Source organism: Pongo abelii, chromosome 13 (assembly GCF_028885655.2).
Source record: "Pongo abelii isolate AG06213 chromosome 13, NHGRI_mPonAbe1-v2.0_pri, whole genome shotgun sequence".
In the NCBI taxonomy this organism is placed as follows: Eukaryota; Metazoa; Chordata; class Mammalia; order Primates; family Hominidae; genus Pongo; species Pongo abelii.
The window spans coordinates 90,761,622-90,775,433 of record NC_071998.2 but is presented as its reverse complement, the minus strand read 5'-3'; the positions used below and the strand labels follow the sequence as shown (position 1 = coordinate 90,775,433).

Genomic DNA, 13,812 nt, shown 5'->3' with positions numbered 1-13,812 from the left:
CTGAGAGACAGTTTGTTACAATTTCTGTTCTTTTACATTTATTGAGGAGAGCTTTACTTCCAAGTATATGGTCAATTTTGGAATAGGTGTGGTGTGGTGCTGAAAAAAATGTATATTCTGTTGATTTGGGGTGGAGAGCTCTGTAGATGTCTATTAGGTCCGCTTGGTGCAGAGCTGAGTTCAATTCCTGGGTATCCTTGTTGACTTTCTGTCTCGTTGATCTGTCTAATGTTGACAGTGGGGTGTTAAAGTCTCCCATTATTAATGTGTGGGAGTCTAAGTCTCTTTGTAGGTCACTCAGGACTTGCTTTATGAATCTGGGTGCTCCTGTATTGGGTGCATATATATTTAGGATAGTTAGCTCTTCTTGTTGAATTAATCCCTTTACCATTATGTAATGGCCTTCTTTGTCTCTTTTGATCTTTGTTGGTTTAAAGTCTGTTTTATCAGAGACTAGGATTGCAACCCCTGCCTTTTTTTGTTTTCCATTTGCTTGGTAGATCTTCCACCATCCTTTTATTTTGAGCCTATGTGCGTCTCTGCACGTGAGATGGGTTTCCTGAATACAGCACACTGATGGGTCTTGAGTCTTTATCCAATTTGCCAGTCTGTGTCTTTTAATTGGAGCATTTAGTCCATTTACATTTAAAGTTAATATTGTTATGTGTGAATCTGATCCTGTCATTATGATGTTAGCTGGATATTTTGCTCGTTAGTTGATGCAGTCTCTTCCTAGTCTCGATGGTCTTTACATTTCGGTATGATTTTGCAGTGGCTGGTACCGGTTGTGCCTTTCCATGTTTAGTGCTTCCTTCAGGAGCTCTTTTAGGGCAGGCCTGGTGGTGACAAAATCTCTCAGCATTTGCTTTTCTGTAAAGTATTTTATTTCTCCTTCACTTATGAAGCTTAGTTTGGCAGGATATGAAATTCTGGGTTGAAAATTCTTTTCTTTAAGAATGTTGAATATTGGCCCCCACTCTCTTCTGGCTTGTAGGGTTTCTGCCGAGAGATCCGCTGTTAGTCTGATGGGCTACCCTTTGATGGTAACCTGACCTTTCTCTCTGGCTGCCCTTAACATTTTTTCCTTCATTTCAACTTTGGTGAATCTGACAATTATGTGTCTTGGAGTTGCTCTTCTCGAGGAGTATCTTTGTGGCGTTCTCTGTATTTCCTGAATCTGAATGTTGGCCTGCCTTGCTAGATTGGGGAAGTTCTCCTGGATAATATCCTGCAGAGTGTTTTCCAACTTGTTTCCATTCTCCTCGTCACTTTCAGGTACACCAATCAGACGTAGATTTGGTCTTTTCACATAGTCCCACATTTCTTGGAGGCTTTGCTCGTTTCTTTTTATTCTTTTTTCTCTAAACTTCCCTTCTCGCTTCATTTCATTCATTTCATCTTCCAGGGCTGATACCCTTTCTTCCATTTGATCGCATGGGCTCCTGAGGCTTCTGCATTGTTCACGTAGTTCTCGAGCCTTGGTTTTCAGCTCCATCAGCTCCTTTAAGCACTTCTCTGTATTGGTTATTCTAGTTATACATTCTTCTAAATTTTTTTCAAAGTTTTCAACTTCTTTGCCTTTGGTTTGAATATCCTCCCGTAGCTCGGAGTAATTAGCTCGTCAAAGTCATTCTCCGTCCAGCTTTGTTCCGTTGCTGGTGAGGAACTGCGTTCCTTTGGAGGAGGAGAGGTACTCTGCTTTTTAGAGTTTCCAGTTTTTCTGCTCTGTTTTTTCCCCATCTTTGTGGTTTTATCTACTTTTGGTCTTTGATGATGGTGATGTACAGATGGGTTTTTGGTGTGGATGTCCTTTCTGTTAGTTTTCCTTCTAACAGACAGAACCCTCAGCTGCAGGTCTGTTGGAGTACCTGGCCGGCCGTGTGAGGTGTCAGTCTGCCCCTGCTGGGGGGTGCCTCCCAGTTAGGCTGCTCGGGGGTCAGGGGTCAGGGACCCACTTGAGGAGGCAGTCAGCCCGTTCTCAGATCTCCAGCTGCGTGCTGGGAGAACCACTGCTCTCCTCACAGCTGTCAGACAGGGACATTTAAGTCTGCAGAGGTTACTGCTGTCTTTTTGTTTGTCTGTGCCCTGCCCCCAGAGGTGGAGCCTACAGAGGCAGGCAGGCCTCCTTGAGCTGTGGTGGGCTCCACCCAGTTCAAGCTTCCAGGCTGCTTTGTTTACGTAAGAGAGCCTGGGCAATGGCGGGCGCCCCTCCCCCAGCCTCGCTGCCGACTTGCTGTTTGATCTGAGACTGCTGTGCTAGCAATCAGCGAGACTCCGTGGGCGTAGGACCCTCTGAGCCAGGTGCGGGCTATACTCTCCTGGGGCACCGTTTCCTAAGCCTGTCAGAAAAGCACAGTATTCGGGTGGGAGTGGCCCGATTTTCCAGGTGCCGTCTGTCACCCCTGGAAGGGGAACTCCCTGACCCCTTGCGCTTCCCGAGTGAGGCAATGCCTCGCCCCTGCTTTGGCTGGCGCACGGTGCGCTCACCCACTGACCTGTGCCCACTGTCTGGCACTCCCTAGTGAGATGAACACGGTACCTCAGATGGAAATGCAGAAATCACCCGTCTTCTGCCTCGCTCACGCTGGGAGCTGTAGACCGGAGCTGTTCCTATTCGGCCATCTTGGCTCCTCCGCACCACATTTTGTTTATCTATTCATACATCAATGGAACTACAGTGATATTTCTGAAATATTGTCAGTCTTAGAAATGTATAGTAACTTGTCCCTATAATTAGAATAAACCTAAAAGTCTTTACTATGCTTTCCAAAGCTCCTACCTACCACTACAATTTTTATTTTATTTATTCTCCTCTTACACTCTCAGGCTACCTGATCTTGCCATAATCTTTCTCACATCTGGGTCTCAGCCCCAGCTTCTTCCTTGACTTACAAGGGTAAGCCCAGCTTACACCTCAGACTTGACTTGAGACATCACCTCCTCCAGGAAGCTGTCCCCTGTCCCTTCCAGGATGGGTTAGGTATCCCCTTTCCTGTGCTTCTAGAACCCCCTGAAATTCTTTCTACCATACTTGTCACGCTTAGAACAAAGATGATATCTTATTTACCATTTCATTCCCAGAGTCTGGCATGTTTTGGGTGCTCAATAAATTTTTGTTGAATGAATGAATGAATAATGCAGGAGGTGGACATTGAGGTGGTGGCCTGTGTGAATGACTACCTCAGCTACAGCAAACATGAAGAGTGATCCTTTGCAGCTCACTGGACTCTAGACTGCGTTCACTCCCATGAAATAGCTGACTTAGGCACTTTGTGCACACGGCAGAATGGCACACAAGGAAGGCATTGAGATTTGTATTCTCCAGCCCTCAAACACCTGTAGGAGTTTTGGTACTTTCAGCACAATTCTAATCTTTCTCGCTTTTGGTAAATAATGCTTACACCCTTCCTGCCTCTGTTCTCCACCAATTCTCCCCACTCTCCTCCCGCTACTCTGAACTTGGAAATGAATTCGTATGTTTAGGTCACTTAAACAAAAATGGGACTCTATTCTTTGAAGTAAGTGTTTAGTTTGTAAAAGTATCAATGGGCTATTTTAGATCAAATAACTGTGTTTTCTTTAGCCATTTAAAATGGTCTATTTTCATTTTTTAAGCCATTGCCTTGTGAAGGGACCTAAGAATATCCCCAACTTAGTGTTAGATCCCGTAATTACATTTTCCCATTTTGAAAGCAGTTATGCCGTCCTTACAATAGAGTCAACGCAGCTAAAAATAAACTCCAGGCAGTTCATATTAACTGGGTAATAATAACAGGCAACAAGGAGGCTCGGTGTCCAAATATGATGAAAACAGGAAGTTCATTACACAAGCTGTTCTTTCCTGATAGATCTGAATTCTTAAAGCCTTAACTCAAAAATAATCCCTTCAGGTTATAAATAAAAGCAGAGAATTGTCTCTTCCATGCGGCTTAATGGAGATGATAACATTGTAGCTAAATAAATCCACATCGTTAGGGATAGAATGTAATACCAGAACGTCTATTTTGGAGGAGAAAGGAGTAAGTCTGGAGACCCCTCTCCTCACAGACAGCCAGGGTGTATTCTCTTCTTACTCTGGGCACAAGTTGCCAGGGAGATACTGCTTTACTAGGGTACAGTGGCAGGGAAACAGAAAGCCTTCAGGTGTAAAAAGGATTTTTATTTTTGGATGGACAAAATAATCCCAATTCCAAGTGTCTGCCAAATATTGTAAATTTCAATCCCGCTTTTTCAGGGTCATGAGAATGAGGCCCAAAGAAAGAGGGTAAACCCCTTTCCTTATAGAACTTTTCTCTAGTGAGTGTCACTGAATGTAAAGAATCAGATTATTGATTAAAACACGATGAGCATGAAGGAAAATTTTAATTTAGGTAGGTAGAATGAACCTGAGGGGCTCCCTTCCTGAAACCAAATCCCAGCCTTCCCGAGTGCCAATGGGTACTGTGAGGAGGGTGACCCTGCCCCATCCAGCTCTTCCAAGGAAATCTCACTGGTCATTACTCTGGCTGCCAGCAGGGTCAACCTGGCCCAAACAGGTGTCCCATCTTTCCTTAGTCTCTTGTAACACAGTAGGAGACCAGGGCTTGACTGTAGGATTGGGGTCATGTATACAGGATGGGGGTAAAAAAGAGGTATCATCTGCAGAGAGTAATGAGTACAACCTGGTCTGGCTTGGTAGGTGCAGTTTTCTCTCCCTAGTCTGGGTCAGCCTCATCTGCAGGCTTTGCCTTGAACAAAAGGGTATGATTAAAGAGTGCTGGCCTTTTGAATTGCCCTCCCCACGCCCCCCACCAGTTATTCCTATTCCATTTGCATGTTGGGTGCATTCCCCCTTCACTATACAAGTCTAATAATACGTTCGGGGAAGTTATTCTTGTTACTTTCAAAGTGATGGCAGATAGGGCCAGTCACAATGGTCATCAGGACGGTGGCACTGGCAAAGTCTCACATTTGAGAACAGCCTCAAGGTTAGACATTTGATGTTATTTCTGAGTGAGGCTGAACATGTAGCCACAGACATACCCTGCTCTGAAAAGAAAAGATGTTCATATGTGACTTAAAAATTTTTTTAAATTTTAATTTTGTGGGTACATAGTAAGTATATATATTTATGGGGCCTGGGGTATGGAGCCTGACACAAACCTCTCCCCCAAGTCACTGCACACGCATTAGAATGAATACTGCCTGCATGCCTGTTTGCTAACAGATGCACAGTTCAGACTGACTTTTGATGATGCTTTGCATTAATTATTATTATTTTTTTGGTAAAAAATAAGGGATTATTAAGAGTATTTGGGATAGGCTCAGGTGATGTCCTAAGCTGTGGGGTAAGGAGTGTTTTACTAGATTTTTGAGTCGTGATTTGAGCTGAGTGAAGTGTGACGTTCCTTCCTGGATCAACCCCTGCCTCTCATACCATCAGTACTTCTGTCACAAGGCTCAATTTTGTACATTAAAAAATTATAGGGTGGACATTAGTTTCATTTCCATGGTCTACTTATAACTCACAGTGCCACAAATCCAAAATTCTTCTGTTACTTTTTGTCCATTTCAAGAACCTACCACAAAACCCTTCCTGTGAGTAAAAAGGACTTTTTATCTAATTAAATAAGTATTGGGCTTGCTTTGATTTTAAATATTGATGGTCTTTGTTACACAAGTTTTTCTTAACTTTAAATTTAATTTCTTTCGTTTTCTCTAATGGTAGCAACTGTGCTTTGTATTTTGGAGTTATCTGCCTGGCAACTTGTCTATGAGCCATTTGAGCTAACAGTGCAATTCTCAAGCTTTCTGGATTGCAACGCTCTATTGTTTCTCGACTTCCACATATTATACATATTTCTCTTTCTTTCTTTTTTAAAGGTTTTCATTAATAGATTACAGCAAAACGTCGTAACAACTCAACTTCTGTTTTGCTTCTGTTGTCTCTGTCACAGGTAATTGTTCCCAAGCTATAAAAAAATAGAATGAATATTGTTAACAGGACTTTGAAATCAAAGATAGTTGTTGGGTGTGTGTGTTTTTGGGGTTTGTGTGTGGGAAGTCAAAAGAAAGTCTACTTAAATAATTCAGCAAATATATTTAGTGCCTAATATATGCCAGACACTGTTCTAGGTTCTGGGAAAACAAGAGTGTACAAGGCAGTGCTCCTGTTTTTAGGGAACGTATATTCTCATGGTAGGGTCATGAGGATAGAGGGAACAGGGTCGTGAACAGAGAGATAGATCACGAAGACGGAGTGATGGGATGTGAGATGTGTGTGCTGCTTTTTGCTAGAGTGGTTAGAGAAGGCCTCTGTAATAAGTGACATTTGAACAGAGACTTGAAAGAAGTGAGGAAGCCTAGTGGCTCTCTGGGGGAAGAGCTTTTTTGGTGGAGAACACTTGGGTACAAAGGCTTTGATGCAGGAGTTTGCATAGCATTTTGAGGAATGTCAAGGAGACCAATTAGAGTGGAGTGGCACAGAGGAAGGGGAGAGTGAAAGGAGATGAAGTTAAAAAGTTAGCTGGGGAAGAAATTGTAGGTTCTTTTAGGCCATGGCAAAGACTTTGGATTTTTTTTCCTTAGTGAGACGGAAAGCCAATGGGGAATTTGGAACAAAGGAATGATGTGAACATTTTGACAGGATCACTCTGGGTGCTGTAAGGAAAATGCGTTAGGCTGAGTTCCTTAGAGGTCGAACCTAAGATGGGGATGTGCATGATTTCTGGAGGGAACAGGATAGAGGATGGGCAAGAATGTGATTTCAGGTAATGAGTAGCTTCAGCCTGATTTGTTCTGGAACATAAGTTATTCTGTAGAGTTTTTTCCTCATTGAGACAAGCAAGAGGGGCTTTTTACCCTCATCCTGCTTATTGGGTAAATACTCTGGGGAAGTGGATAGACAGTGTAAATCCCAAGCACCTGCAGGTGGGGTGGCTTCCATTGCCCAAGGGCAATTCTCTTTGAGGTATTCACAGCAGCTGGGAAAGGGGCTCATCAACCAAATTAATAAAAGGTAGTCCAGGAAACCTGAGGGTGCCAATAGCATCTCTACACAGAATAAGAGTGGAAGTAGAGATACCAATTAGGAGGCTACTGTAATAGTCCTCAAGAGAGATGAAGTTGGCTTGGACCAGAATGTAGCAGTGGAGGTGTTGAGAAGTGGTTGGATTCTGGATATATTTTGAAGGCAGAGCCCACAGGATTTTGCTAGTGGATTGCCTACAGAATGTAAGAGAAGAAGAATCAAGAACAACTCCATTGGCTTAGTTGTCTATTGAGATTAGGAAGACTGTGGGAGGAGCAGGTTTTGGAATGGGGTAAAATTAGAAGCTCTGGTTAAGACATTTTAAATTGGAAATGCCTCATAGATATCTAAATGAAGATATCAAGCAGGCAATTGAATTTAAGTGTCTGAAGTTATGAAAATATGTTTTAGTTCCTAGGTTCAGATGACCAACCACCTATGGTACTAAAAGAATGTGCATATGTGTTTGAGTAAGAAAGACCTATTAGTTCCAATAAACTTAAAAAAGGACAAAAGGTGAATATTGGACACTAAAGGTCAGTAAGCTTGATGACAACTTCAGGCACCATTTGGGTAATTTACTACAAGATGTAATAATTTGGAGGTAACATAGATTTCCAAAGAACAAATCAGACCATACTAAACTTATTTCCATTTTTGAAAGGTATTCTAGGCACATAGGTTGGGTAAATCCTGCATCCTTAGTATGTCCTGATTTTCACGCAGTGTTTGTTAAGTTTCTTTTTTATCATATCCTTCTGATAAAATGAAGAGTTAAGGGCCAAAAAAACAGTTACGTAGCTTTTTAGTTGGCCAAACAAGACGAGCAAAAAGGGGTCAACCTTTACCCTATTTTTTGCTACCAATCAAGTTATGTCACCAGGCCCTTTGTTAGTCATATGTATATATATATTGTCGACAACTTAAAGAGGAACAGCTAGAAAGCATATTATTAGCTTGGAAGATGATGCAACCTGGAGAAAAATAGCCAATATATTGAAGTATAGAAGTTTAAAAGGAGAAGGAGGAGAAACCCAAACTGCAAATCTGAAATTTAATAGGGATGCATGCAAAAGAAAGCAAAACACCTCCATTTACAGATCGTGAAAGATCTCCCTTCAGCCAGGAACAGAGTCAATATATTTTTTTTTAAAAAAAGAAGTTTATTTTTCATTAAGTCAGCTGTAGCATTAAATTCAGATTGTGGACTTTGGGACCATCTGCCTGGGTCGGAACCCTAGCTCTGCCATTTACAAGTTGTATGATCTTGGGTATGTTTCTTAAAATCTGTTTCACTTTTCTTACCTGGAAAATGAAGATGATAATATTAGTTCCAACTGATATTGTTGGAATTGTAAGAATTAAATGAGTTAAGACATGTAAAGTACTTAGAGCAATGCCTGGCACGTAGTAAGTGTTAGGTAGGTCATTATTATAGCAGGTTTAGCAGTATGATGTGGTTGCTAAAAAGGTAAAGCAATCTTTGGGAATAATGGTAGAAGTGAGGGGTCAGGATCAAGGGAAGCTCATGGCCCACTGTATTTTTCATCGCCAAGATTTTGTGTTCAATTCCGGGTATCTCTAATTTAAAAAGTGTCTATACCTTGTGGGAGATTGAGTGCTGAAAGTGGTAAAGAGTGTAGACTCATGCCAAGTGAAGAAAATGGAAAGGACTGGGATGGAGAATATGACTTCTCTTGGAGACAGATTCAGAAGCTGAAATAAAGCTTTCTTGAAAAATCTGAAAGCTGTCACGTGGAAGAGGAATTAGACAAAGTTCCTGTTGCTCTGGAGACAGATCCAGGAGCAAAGGGAAGGAGTAAAAGATGGAATGGGGTTGCGAAAGTGTTGTAGCTTTCTGTTATGGGCAGAAGGTGACAGAAGCCTGTTCTAGCTGTGCCTCTATGTTACTGTATGATTCAAGTCTCTTAACTCTTCAGGCCTCAGTTTCATAATCTGAAATCAGGGTTTGGATTAGATGCACTCTAAAATGAAAATTACAGTTGGTCTATCAATGGACTGTCTTCATAGACAGTGAGTTTTCTGTCATTGGATATGTCTAGGTAAAGGGCACAAGACATATTAAGAGTAGATATTGAATCTGATTGTATTGAATTTGGCCTAAATGACACCAAAAGTCTTTTTTAATTCTAAGAGTTTAGGGATTTTTTTGTATATTTTCGATGCTTTTTCCATCCCCCATCCTCACTCCCAGCCCTGCTCTGTTGATGATGATATACATTCTCAAATGATTACATAAGAACTCCTGACATTCCCCATTGATTAGACTAAGGTGTGATTTCCACCCTGTTCACCTTCTGTGGGGCATACAACTCACAGAGAATTGGATGACCTCCTGAGAGAACTCACGGTACTAATTCCCATGGTGCCTAACATGGCACAAGAAACTCTAGTTCTAGCATGTTATCATTGCTCCTATTCTGTACTTCAAGTGGACAAAATGAAAAGTACCTAGAAGCGACTGACCCCATATTACATAGCTCCTAGGCTCATGGCTGCAAATTGAGTATGTGGTGCCTATGCAGGCCTGGAATCTGCAGACTGGAGGATGGGTGCAGCAGGAAAGAGAGGCATTAAATACAGCAATGGCAGACTGGATGGCAGCCATGAGCAGCAGAGCTGTGGTCATCTGTTGTCTGCAGCTTCCAGGATGTCATTCTTTACACAGAAAATATTTACTGACCACTTACCATGTGTAGGACACTGTGCTAGGCACTCTGAGAGACACCTAGGGGTGTGACACACCACCCCTTTCAGGCAAGGAGCTTCTAGTCTGATTGCAAGACAATTACGAACTAGCAGCAAACACTTTATATAGTTCTGGTATTAGTCAGCGTTCTCTGGAGAAACAGAACCAATAGGTCATAATTGGTTATGTTATATATATCATACACATATGAGGTTTATTATAAGGAATTGGCCTATGCAATTACGGAGGCCAAGACATCCCACAGTCTGTTGTGTGCAAACTGGAGACCCAGGTAAACCAGTGGTATAGTTCAAAGTCCTTACAGCGAGAGAGCTAAAGAGCTGTTGGTGTGGCTCCCAGTCTAAACATGAAGGTCTGAGATCCAGGAACCCAAGGGCAGGAGAAGATACATGGTCCAGCTCCAGCAGTTAGGGAGAGAGCAAATTGAACTTTCCCCAGCTTTTTAATTCTATTCAGGCCGTTAATGGATTGGATGTTGCCCACTCGCATTGGGGAGGCCATCTCCTTTACTCAGTTCACCAGTTAAAATGCTAATATCTTCTGGAAACAACCTCACAGACACACCCCAAAATAAAGTTTAACCAGGTATCTGGGCATTCCATGGCCCAGTCAAGTTGACACATAAGGTTAGCCATCACAGTGCTTCATTATTTGCAAAATGCTTGCAAGCAAATTATTATTCTTTCAATAGGCTGTGGATTAAACCCGTGGAGTATCCTCACAACAACCTGTGAGGTACTGTTACTCATACTTTTCAGACAGGAAATGATGGTTCTGACAAGCTAAGCAACTTACTGGAGATCAACCATTTGTGCTGTCTGAAGTGCCCTTGGTGCCACTGAAGTAAACCTAGACATGATTTCTGACTCCAATTCCAGTGCTCTTTCTACTACTCTACACTAAAATGCACAAGGAAAGTTAAAAACCAGTATATAAAGACTATAGTGTATATAAAGAGAATGGCACAGGTTTGATGTGTTATAGGAATTCAGTGATGCAGATCACTGTTGCTAGGAATAGAAGGAAGGACTATGGAGACAGGTTAAAGTTTGATGGATTGAGACCAAAGGAAGGCATTCCAGAAAAAGCAAAAGTTTTATCAAAGATGGGAAACAAGAAAGAACAAATTTAAGATGTTTACGGGGCTGCTACGTTTGGCCACATCATTTGTGCCTTGCATAACTCCAGGGGTGTAACTCACATAAGCACTGATACAAATGGCATCCCAGGGGCCGTTCACGGCATGGCATCTATTCCGTGAACAGCCTGTACAGTGATCTGGGGAAAGTCCTGAATGTGTACCTCAATGAAACTGAGTTGGAGAGTTTTGTAGAGAAGAGAGATAGAAACCTGGAAAGATGGGCTAGGAACTGATCAAGGAAAGATAGGAAGGTTAGGGTAAAGATTTTCAACTTCAATCTGTAGGCAATGAATGATTCTTAATCAGAAAAGGGTCACAATAAAAACAATGTTTTGAGATGATTGATCTAGAGATGTGCAAATTAAATTTGAAAGGGGAGAGGTTGGGAACAGAAGACCAGATAGTACTTTGGTCTCCAAAGCATGAGCTTAAAAAGGGTCAGAGCAATGGTGGTGACAATGAGAAGACAAAAAAAGAGACAAATATAAAAATCTTCTTTCATTAATTCAAATGTTTAGTAAGTGCAAGGCATTGTGCTGATGATTTAATAGTGAGTCAAATAGGCATGATTCTTGCCATTTTAGAGTTCTTAGACCAGTAAGGGAGTCAGACATTCATCAGACAAATACATATGATGATGCTGTGAAGGAAAAGTACAAGAAGATATGAGAATGTATAACAGAATTGAATTTGATCTAGTTTGTGCAGATAGAGATCAGGGATGGCTTCTTTGGAGAAAAAAAACAACAGATGTTTGAATTGAGAATGGGAGGGTGAATAGTAGTAAACTATGCAAAGGGAGGTAAGGAAAGGGACAACAGCATTCCAGACAGTGGAAGCAGTGTGTGCAAAGGACCTGTGGCAGGGAGCATGGATTTAAAATGTGAAAGATGACCAGGAGATTTAGCATACGGCAAGAAAGGTAGAGAGTGGCTGACATGAGGCTGGAAAGAAAGGCAGGAGCCAGATAATACTGGGTTCTTTGTTTTCATTTCAGAAGCAACAACAAGGTATTGGACATTTAAATCAGGAGTTAACATGTTCAATTTTGCATTTTGAAATGGGTATTCTTGATGCTATTTGGAGAATAGAGGGGAGTTGACACTCAGGAAAACTAGTACAAGCTTGTTACAGTAGTCCAAGAGAGAGATCTTGTCGGATTGGACAACAGAGATGGTGGTGAGGAGAGAACATTATGAAAGAAGATTACCAGGACTTGATGACTGATGGGATGCAGATAAAGAAAGGAGAAAAGTGAATCAGCAAGTAAAGTTTTGGATTTGGGAGTCTTCCTATCCAGTGTTAGTATTAACAGATATTATGGAAAATGGGAGGTGGTGCTGGTTTGATATGCAGGGTTGGGGACATGTTGAGTTATCCAAGTGAAAATGCATCTAGTAAGCATTTGGATTGGGATTTATAAAAACAACAAAAGGATTGAAGTTGTAAGATTGAGAACTGTCAATAAATTTGTTGGTGGTTAAAATAATGTGACGGGAGGAATCTATAAGTAGAGGGGATAATGAGGAAACATAATAGTGGACTCAGAGCTGAATTGTGTGGAACAACTAGGTAGTACAACAGGGTAGAACAACTGATGTAGTAGATGAACTTGCCAAGAGGTGGCCACAGAAGAAAAAGGGTATTAGTCCACCAAGAAAAATCAGAAAATTCGCCACTAAACATAGTTTAAAAAATTAAAACTTCATATATACTTCCCTTAATTAAATAACAGTATATCTATCAGGTTATATACTACCAGAAAGGAGATTAGTATGTGGACTGCAGTGTACCATAAGTGTACCAAATTCATCATATCATGGTTGCTCTAAGAATATAATATTTGTTTAGGGATGAATACAAATTAAGCTTATGGCCAGTTCTAGCCAGAAGGCTAGAGGCTTCTTATCTCTGCATACACTAGTCACAACTGGAGAAATTATACTTAGCTTGTAGCTTTTACTAGTGAGTATTGTGGTCTAGAATCAGATTCTGTAAGACCAATCCATTTGTAAATAACAAGGACCTAGTGCATCATCAAGATGCTTTTTTTTTTCTAAAAAATTAATAAGTAATTTGTTTCTAGGTCTGAGAAGTCACAGGGTGTTCCTGTGACCAAGTGCACCAAACTTCCATTCTTATTCCAAATGTCTCTAAAATCCAGTAACACTTGTCTCAGCATTGAATAAGCACATTAAAAAGGAAGTTATTGACTTCCTCGGCTGGAACTTTTTTCTTCCCTTTGCAGGTATGCCCAAAGACTTCAGTTCTAAGATGGTAGTGGTATGCGCAGTTTGTGCCAGCTGCTGTCGGGGATTACGGGCCAAATTGGTTCTTTTTGGATGTAAAACCAACTTGAGGTGGGCACCAATGACTTAATGCACTTGCAAAACAAGGCATTTAAGTGAAAGTCTTTGTGTTCCTCTCTTTGCAAAGTCTTTTGTGAAAGCAAAACTCAGGTGGCTTCATCCAGCCAAGATTAAATTCCAAGTTGACTGGTGTAAAGACAAAACAAAAAAGTTCAAGCCAACGAATTGGGTAACTTGTTCAGTTTATGGTTAGTTGAAAACATAAGGCAAGACTTTTTCACTGCCCCTCCACATCTGTGCACAGAGGGGGTGCATGTGAAGAATCACCCTCTGATAGCTGCCTTTCGTGGTTTCACACTTGGAGAGCTAGCTCTGAACCACAGTCCCATAGTAGGGTGGGTCTATTATTTTTGTAGTATTCCCGATTTATCCCACTGTTTTCACAGTTTCTTCTGACACGCTACTTCCCCCTGCCCCAAGGATTTGAGGTGAACATTTCAGATGGGTAGGATGACCACTCCTCCAACCTAAGCATAGAAAGTTCGTTGAAATAAAAGGAGAATTAAGCTTCATGTATGTCAAAAGTCAGTGCAGATCCAGGACTTCAGGAAAAATTTACATT

At 41.3% G+C, this 13,812-nt stretch overlaps 1 long non-coding RNA gene across 2 annotated transcripts in view; it reads right to left on the bottom strand.

Moving 5' to 3' along the window:
- Nucleotides 1–5,258: 5,258 nt before the first annotated feature.
- The window catches only part of LOC129047952 (uncharacterized), a 60,659-nt gene continuing 52,105 nt past the window's right edge, over nt 5,259–13,812 (bottom strand). Inside the window, exons 6-7 of one of the 2 annotated variants that reach the window (XR_010136568.1) lie at nt 9,721–9,870; nt 5,259–5,951 (exon numbers count right to left, since the gene is read on the bottom strand). This is a non-coding gene — a long non-coding RNA (uncharacterized LOC129047952). Of the gene's footprint in view, nt 5,952–8,160; nt 8,315–9,720; nt 9,871–13,812 lie in introns of those variants that run through there. The other variant, XR_008509883.2, reaches the window with a different exon arrangement.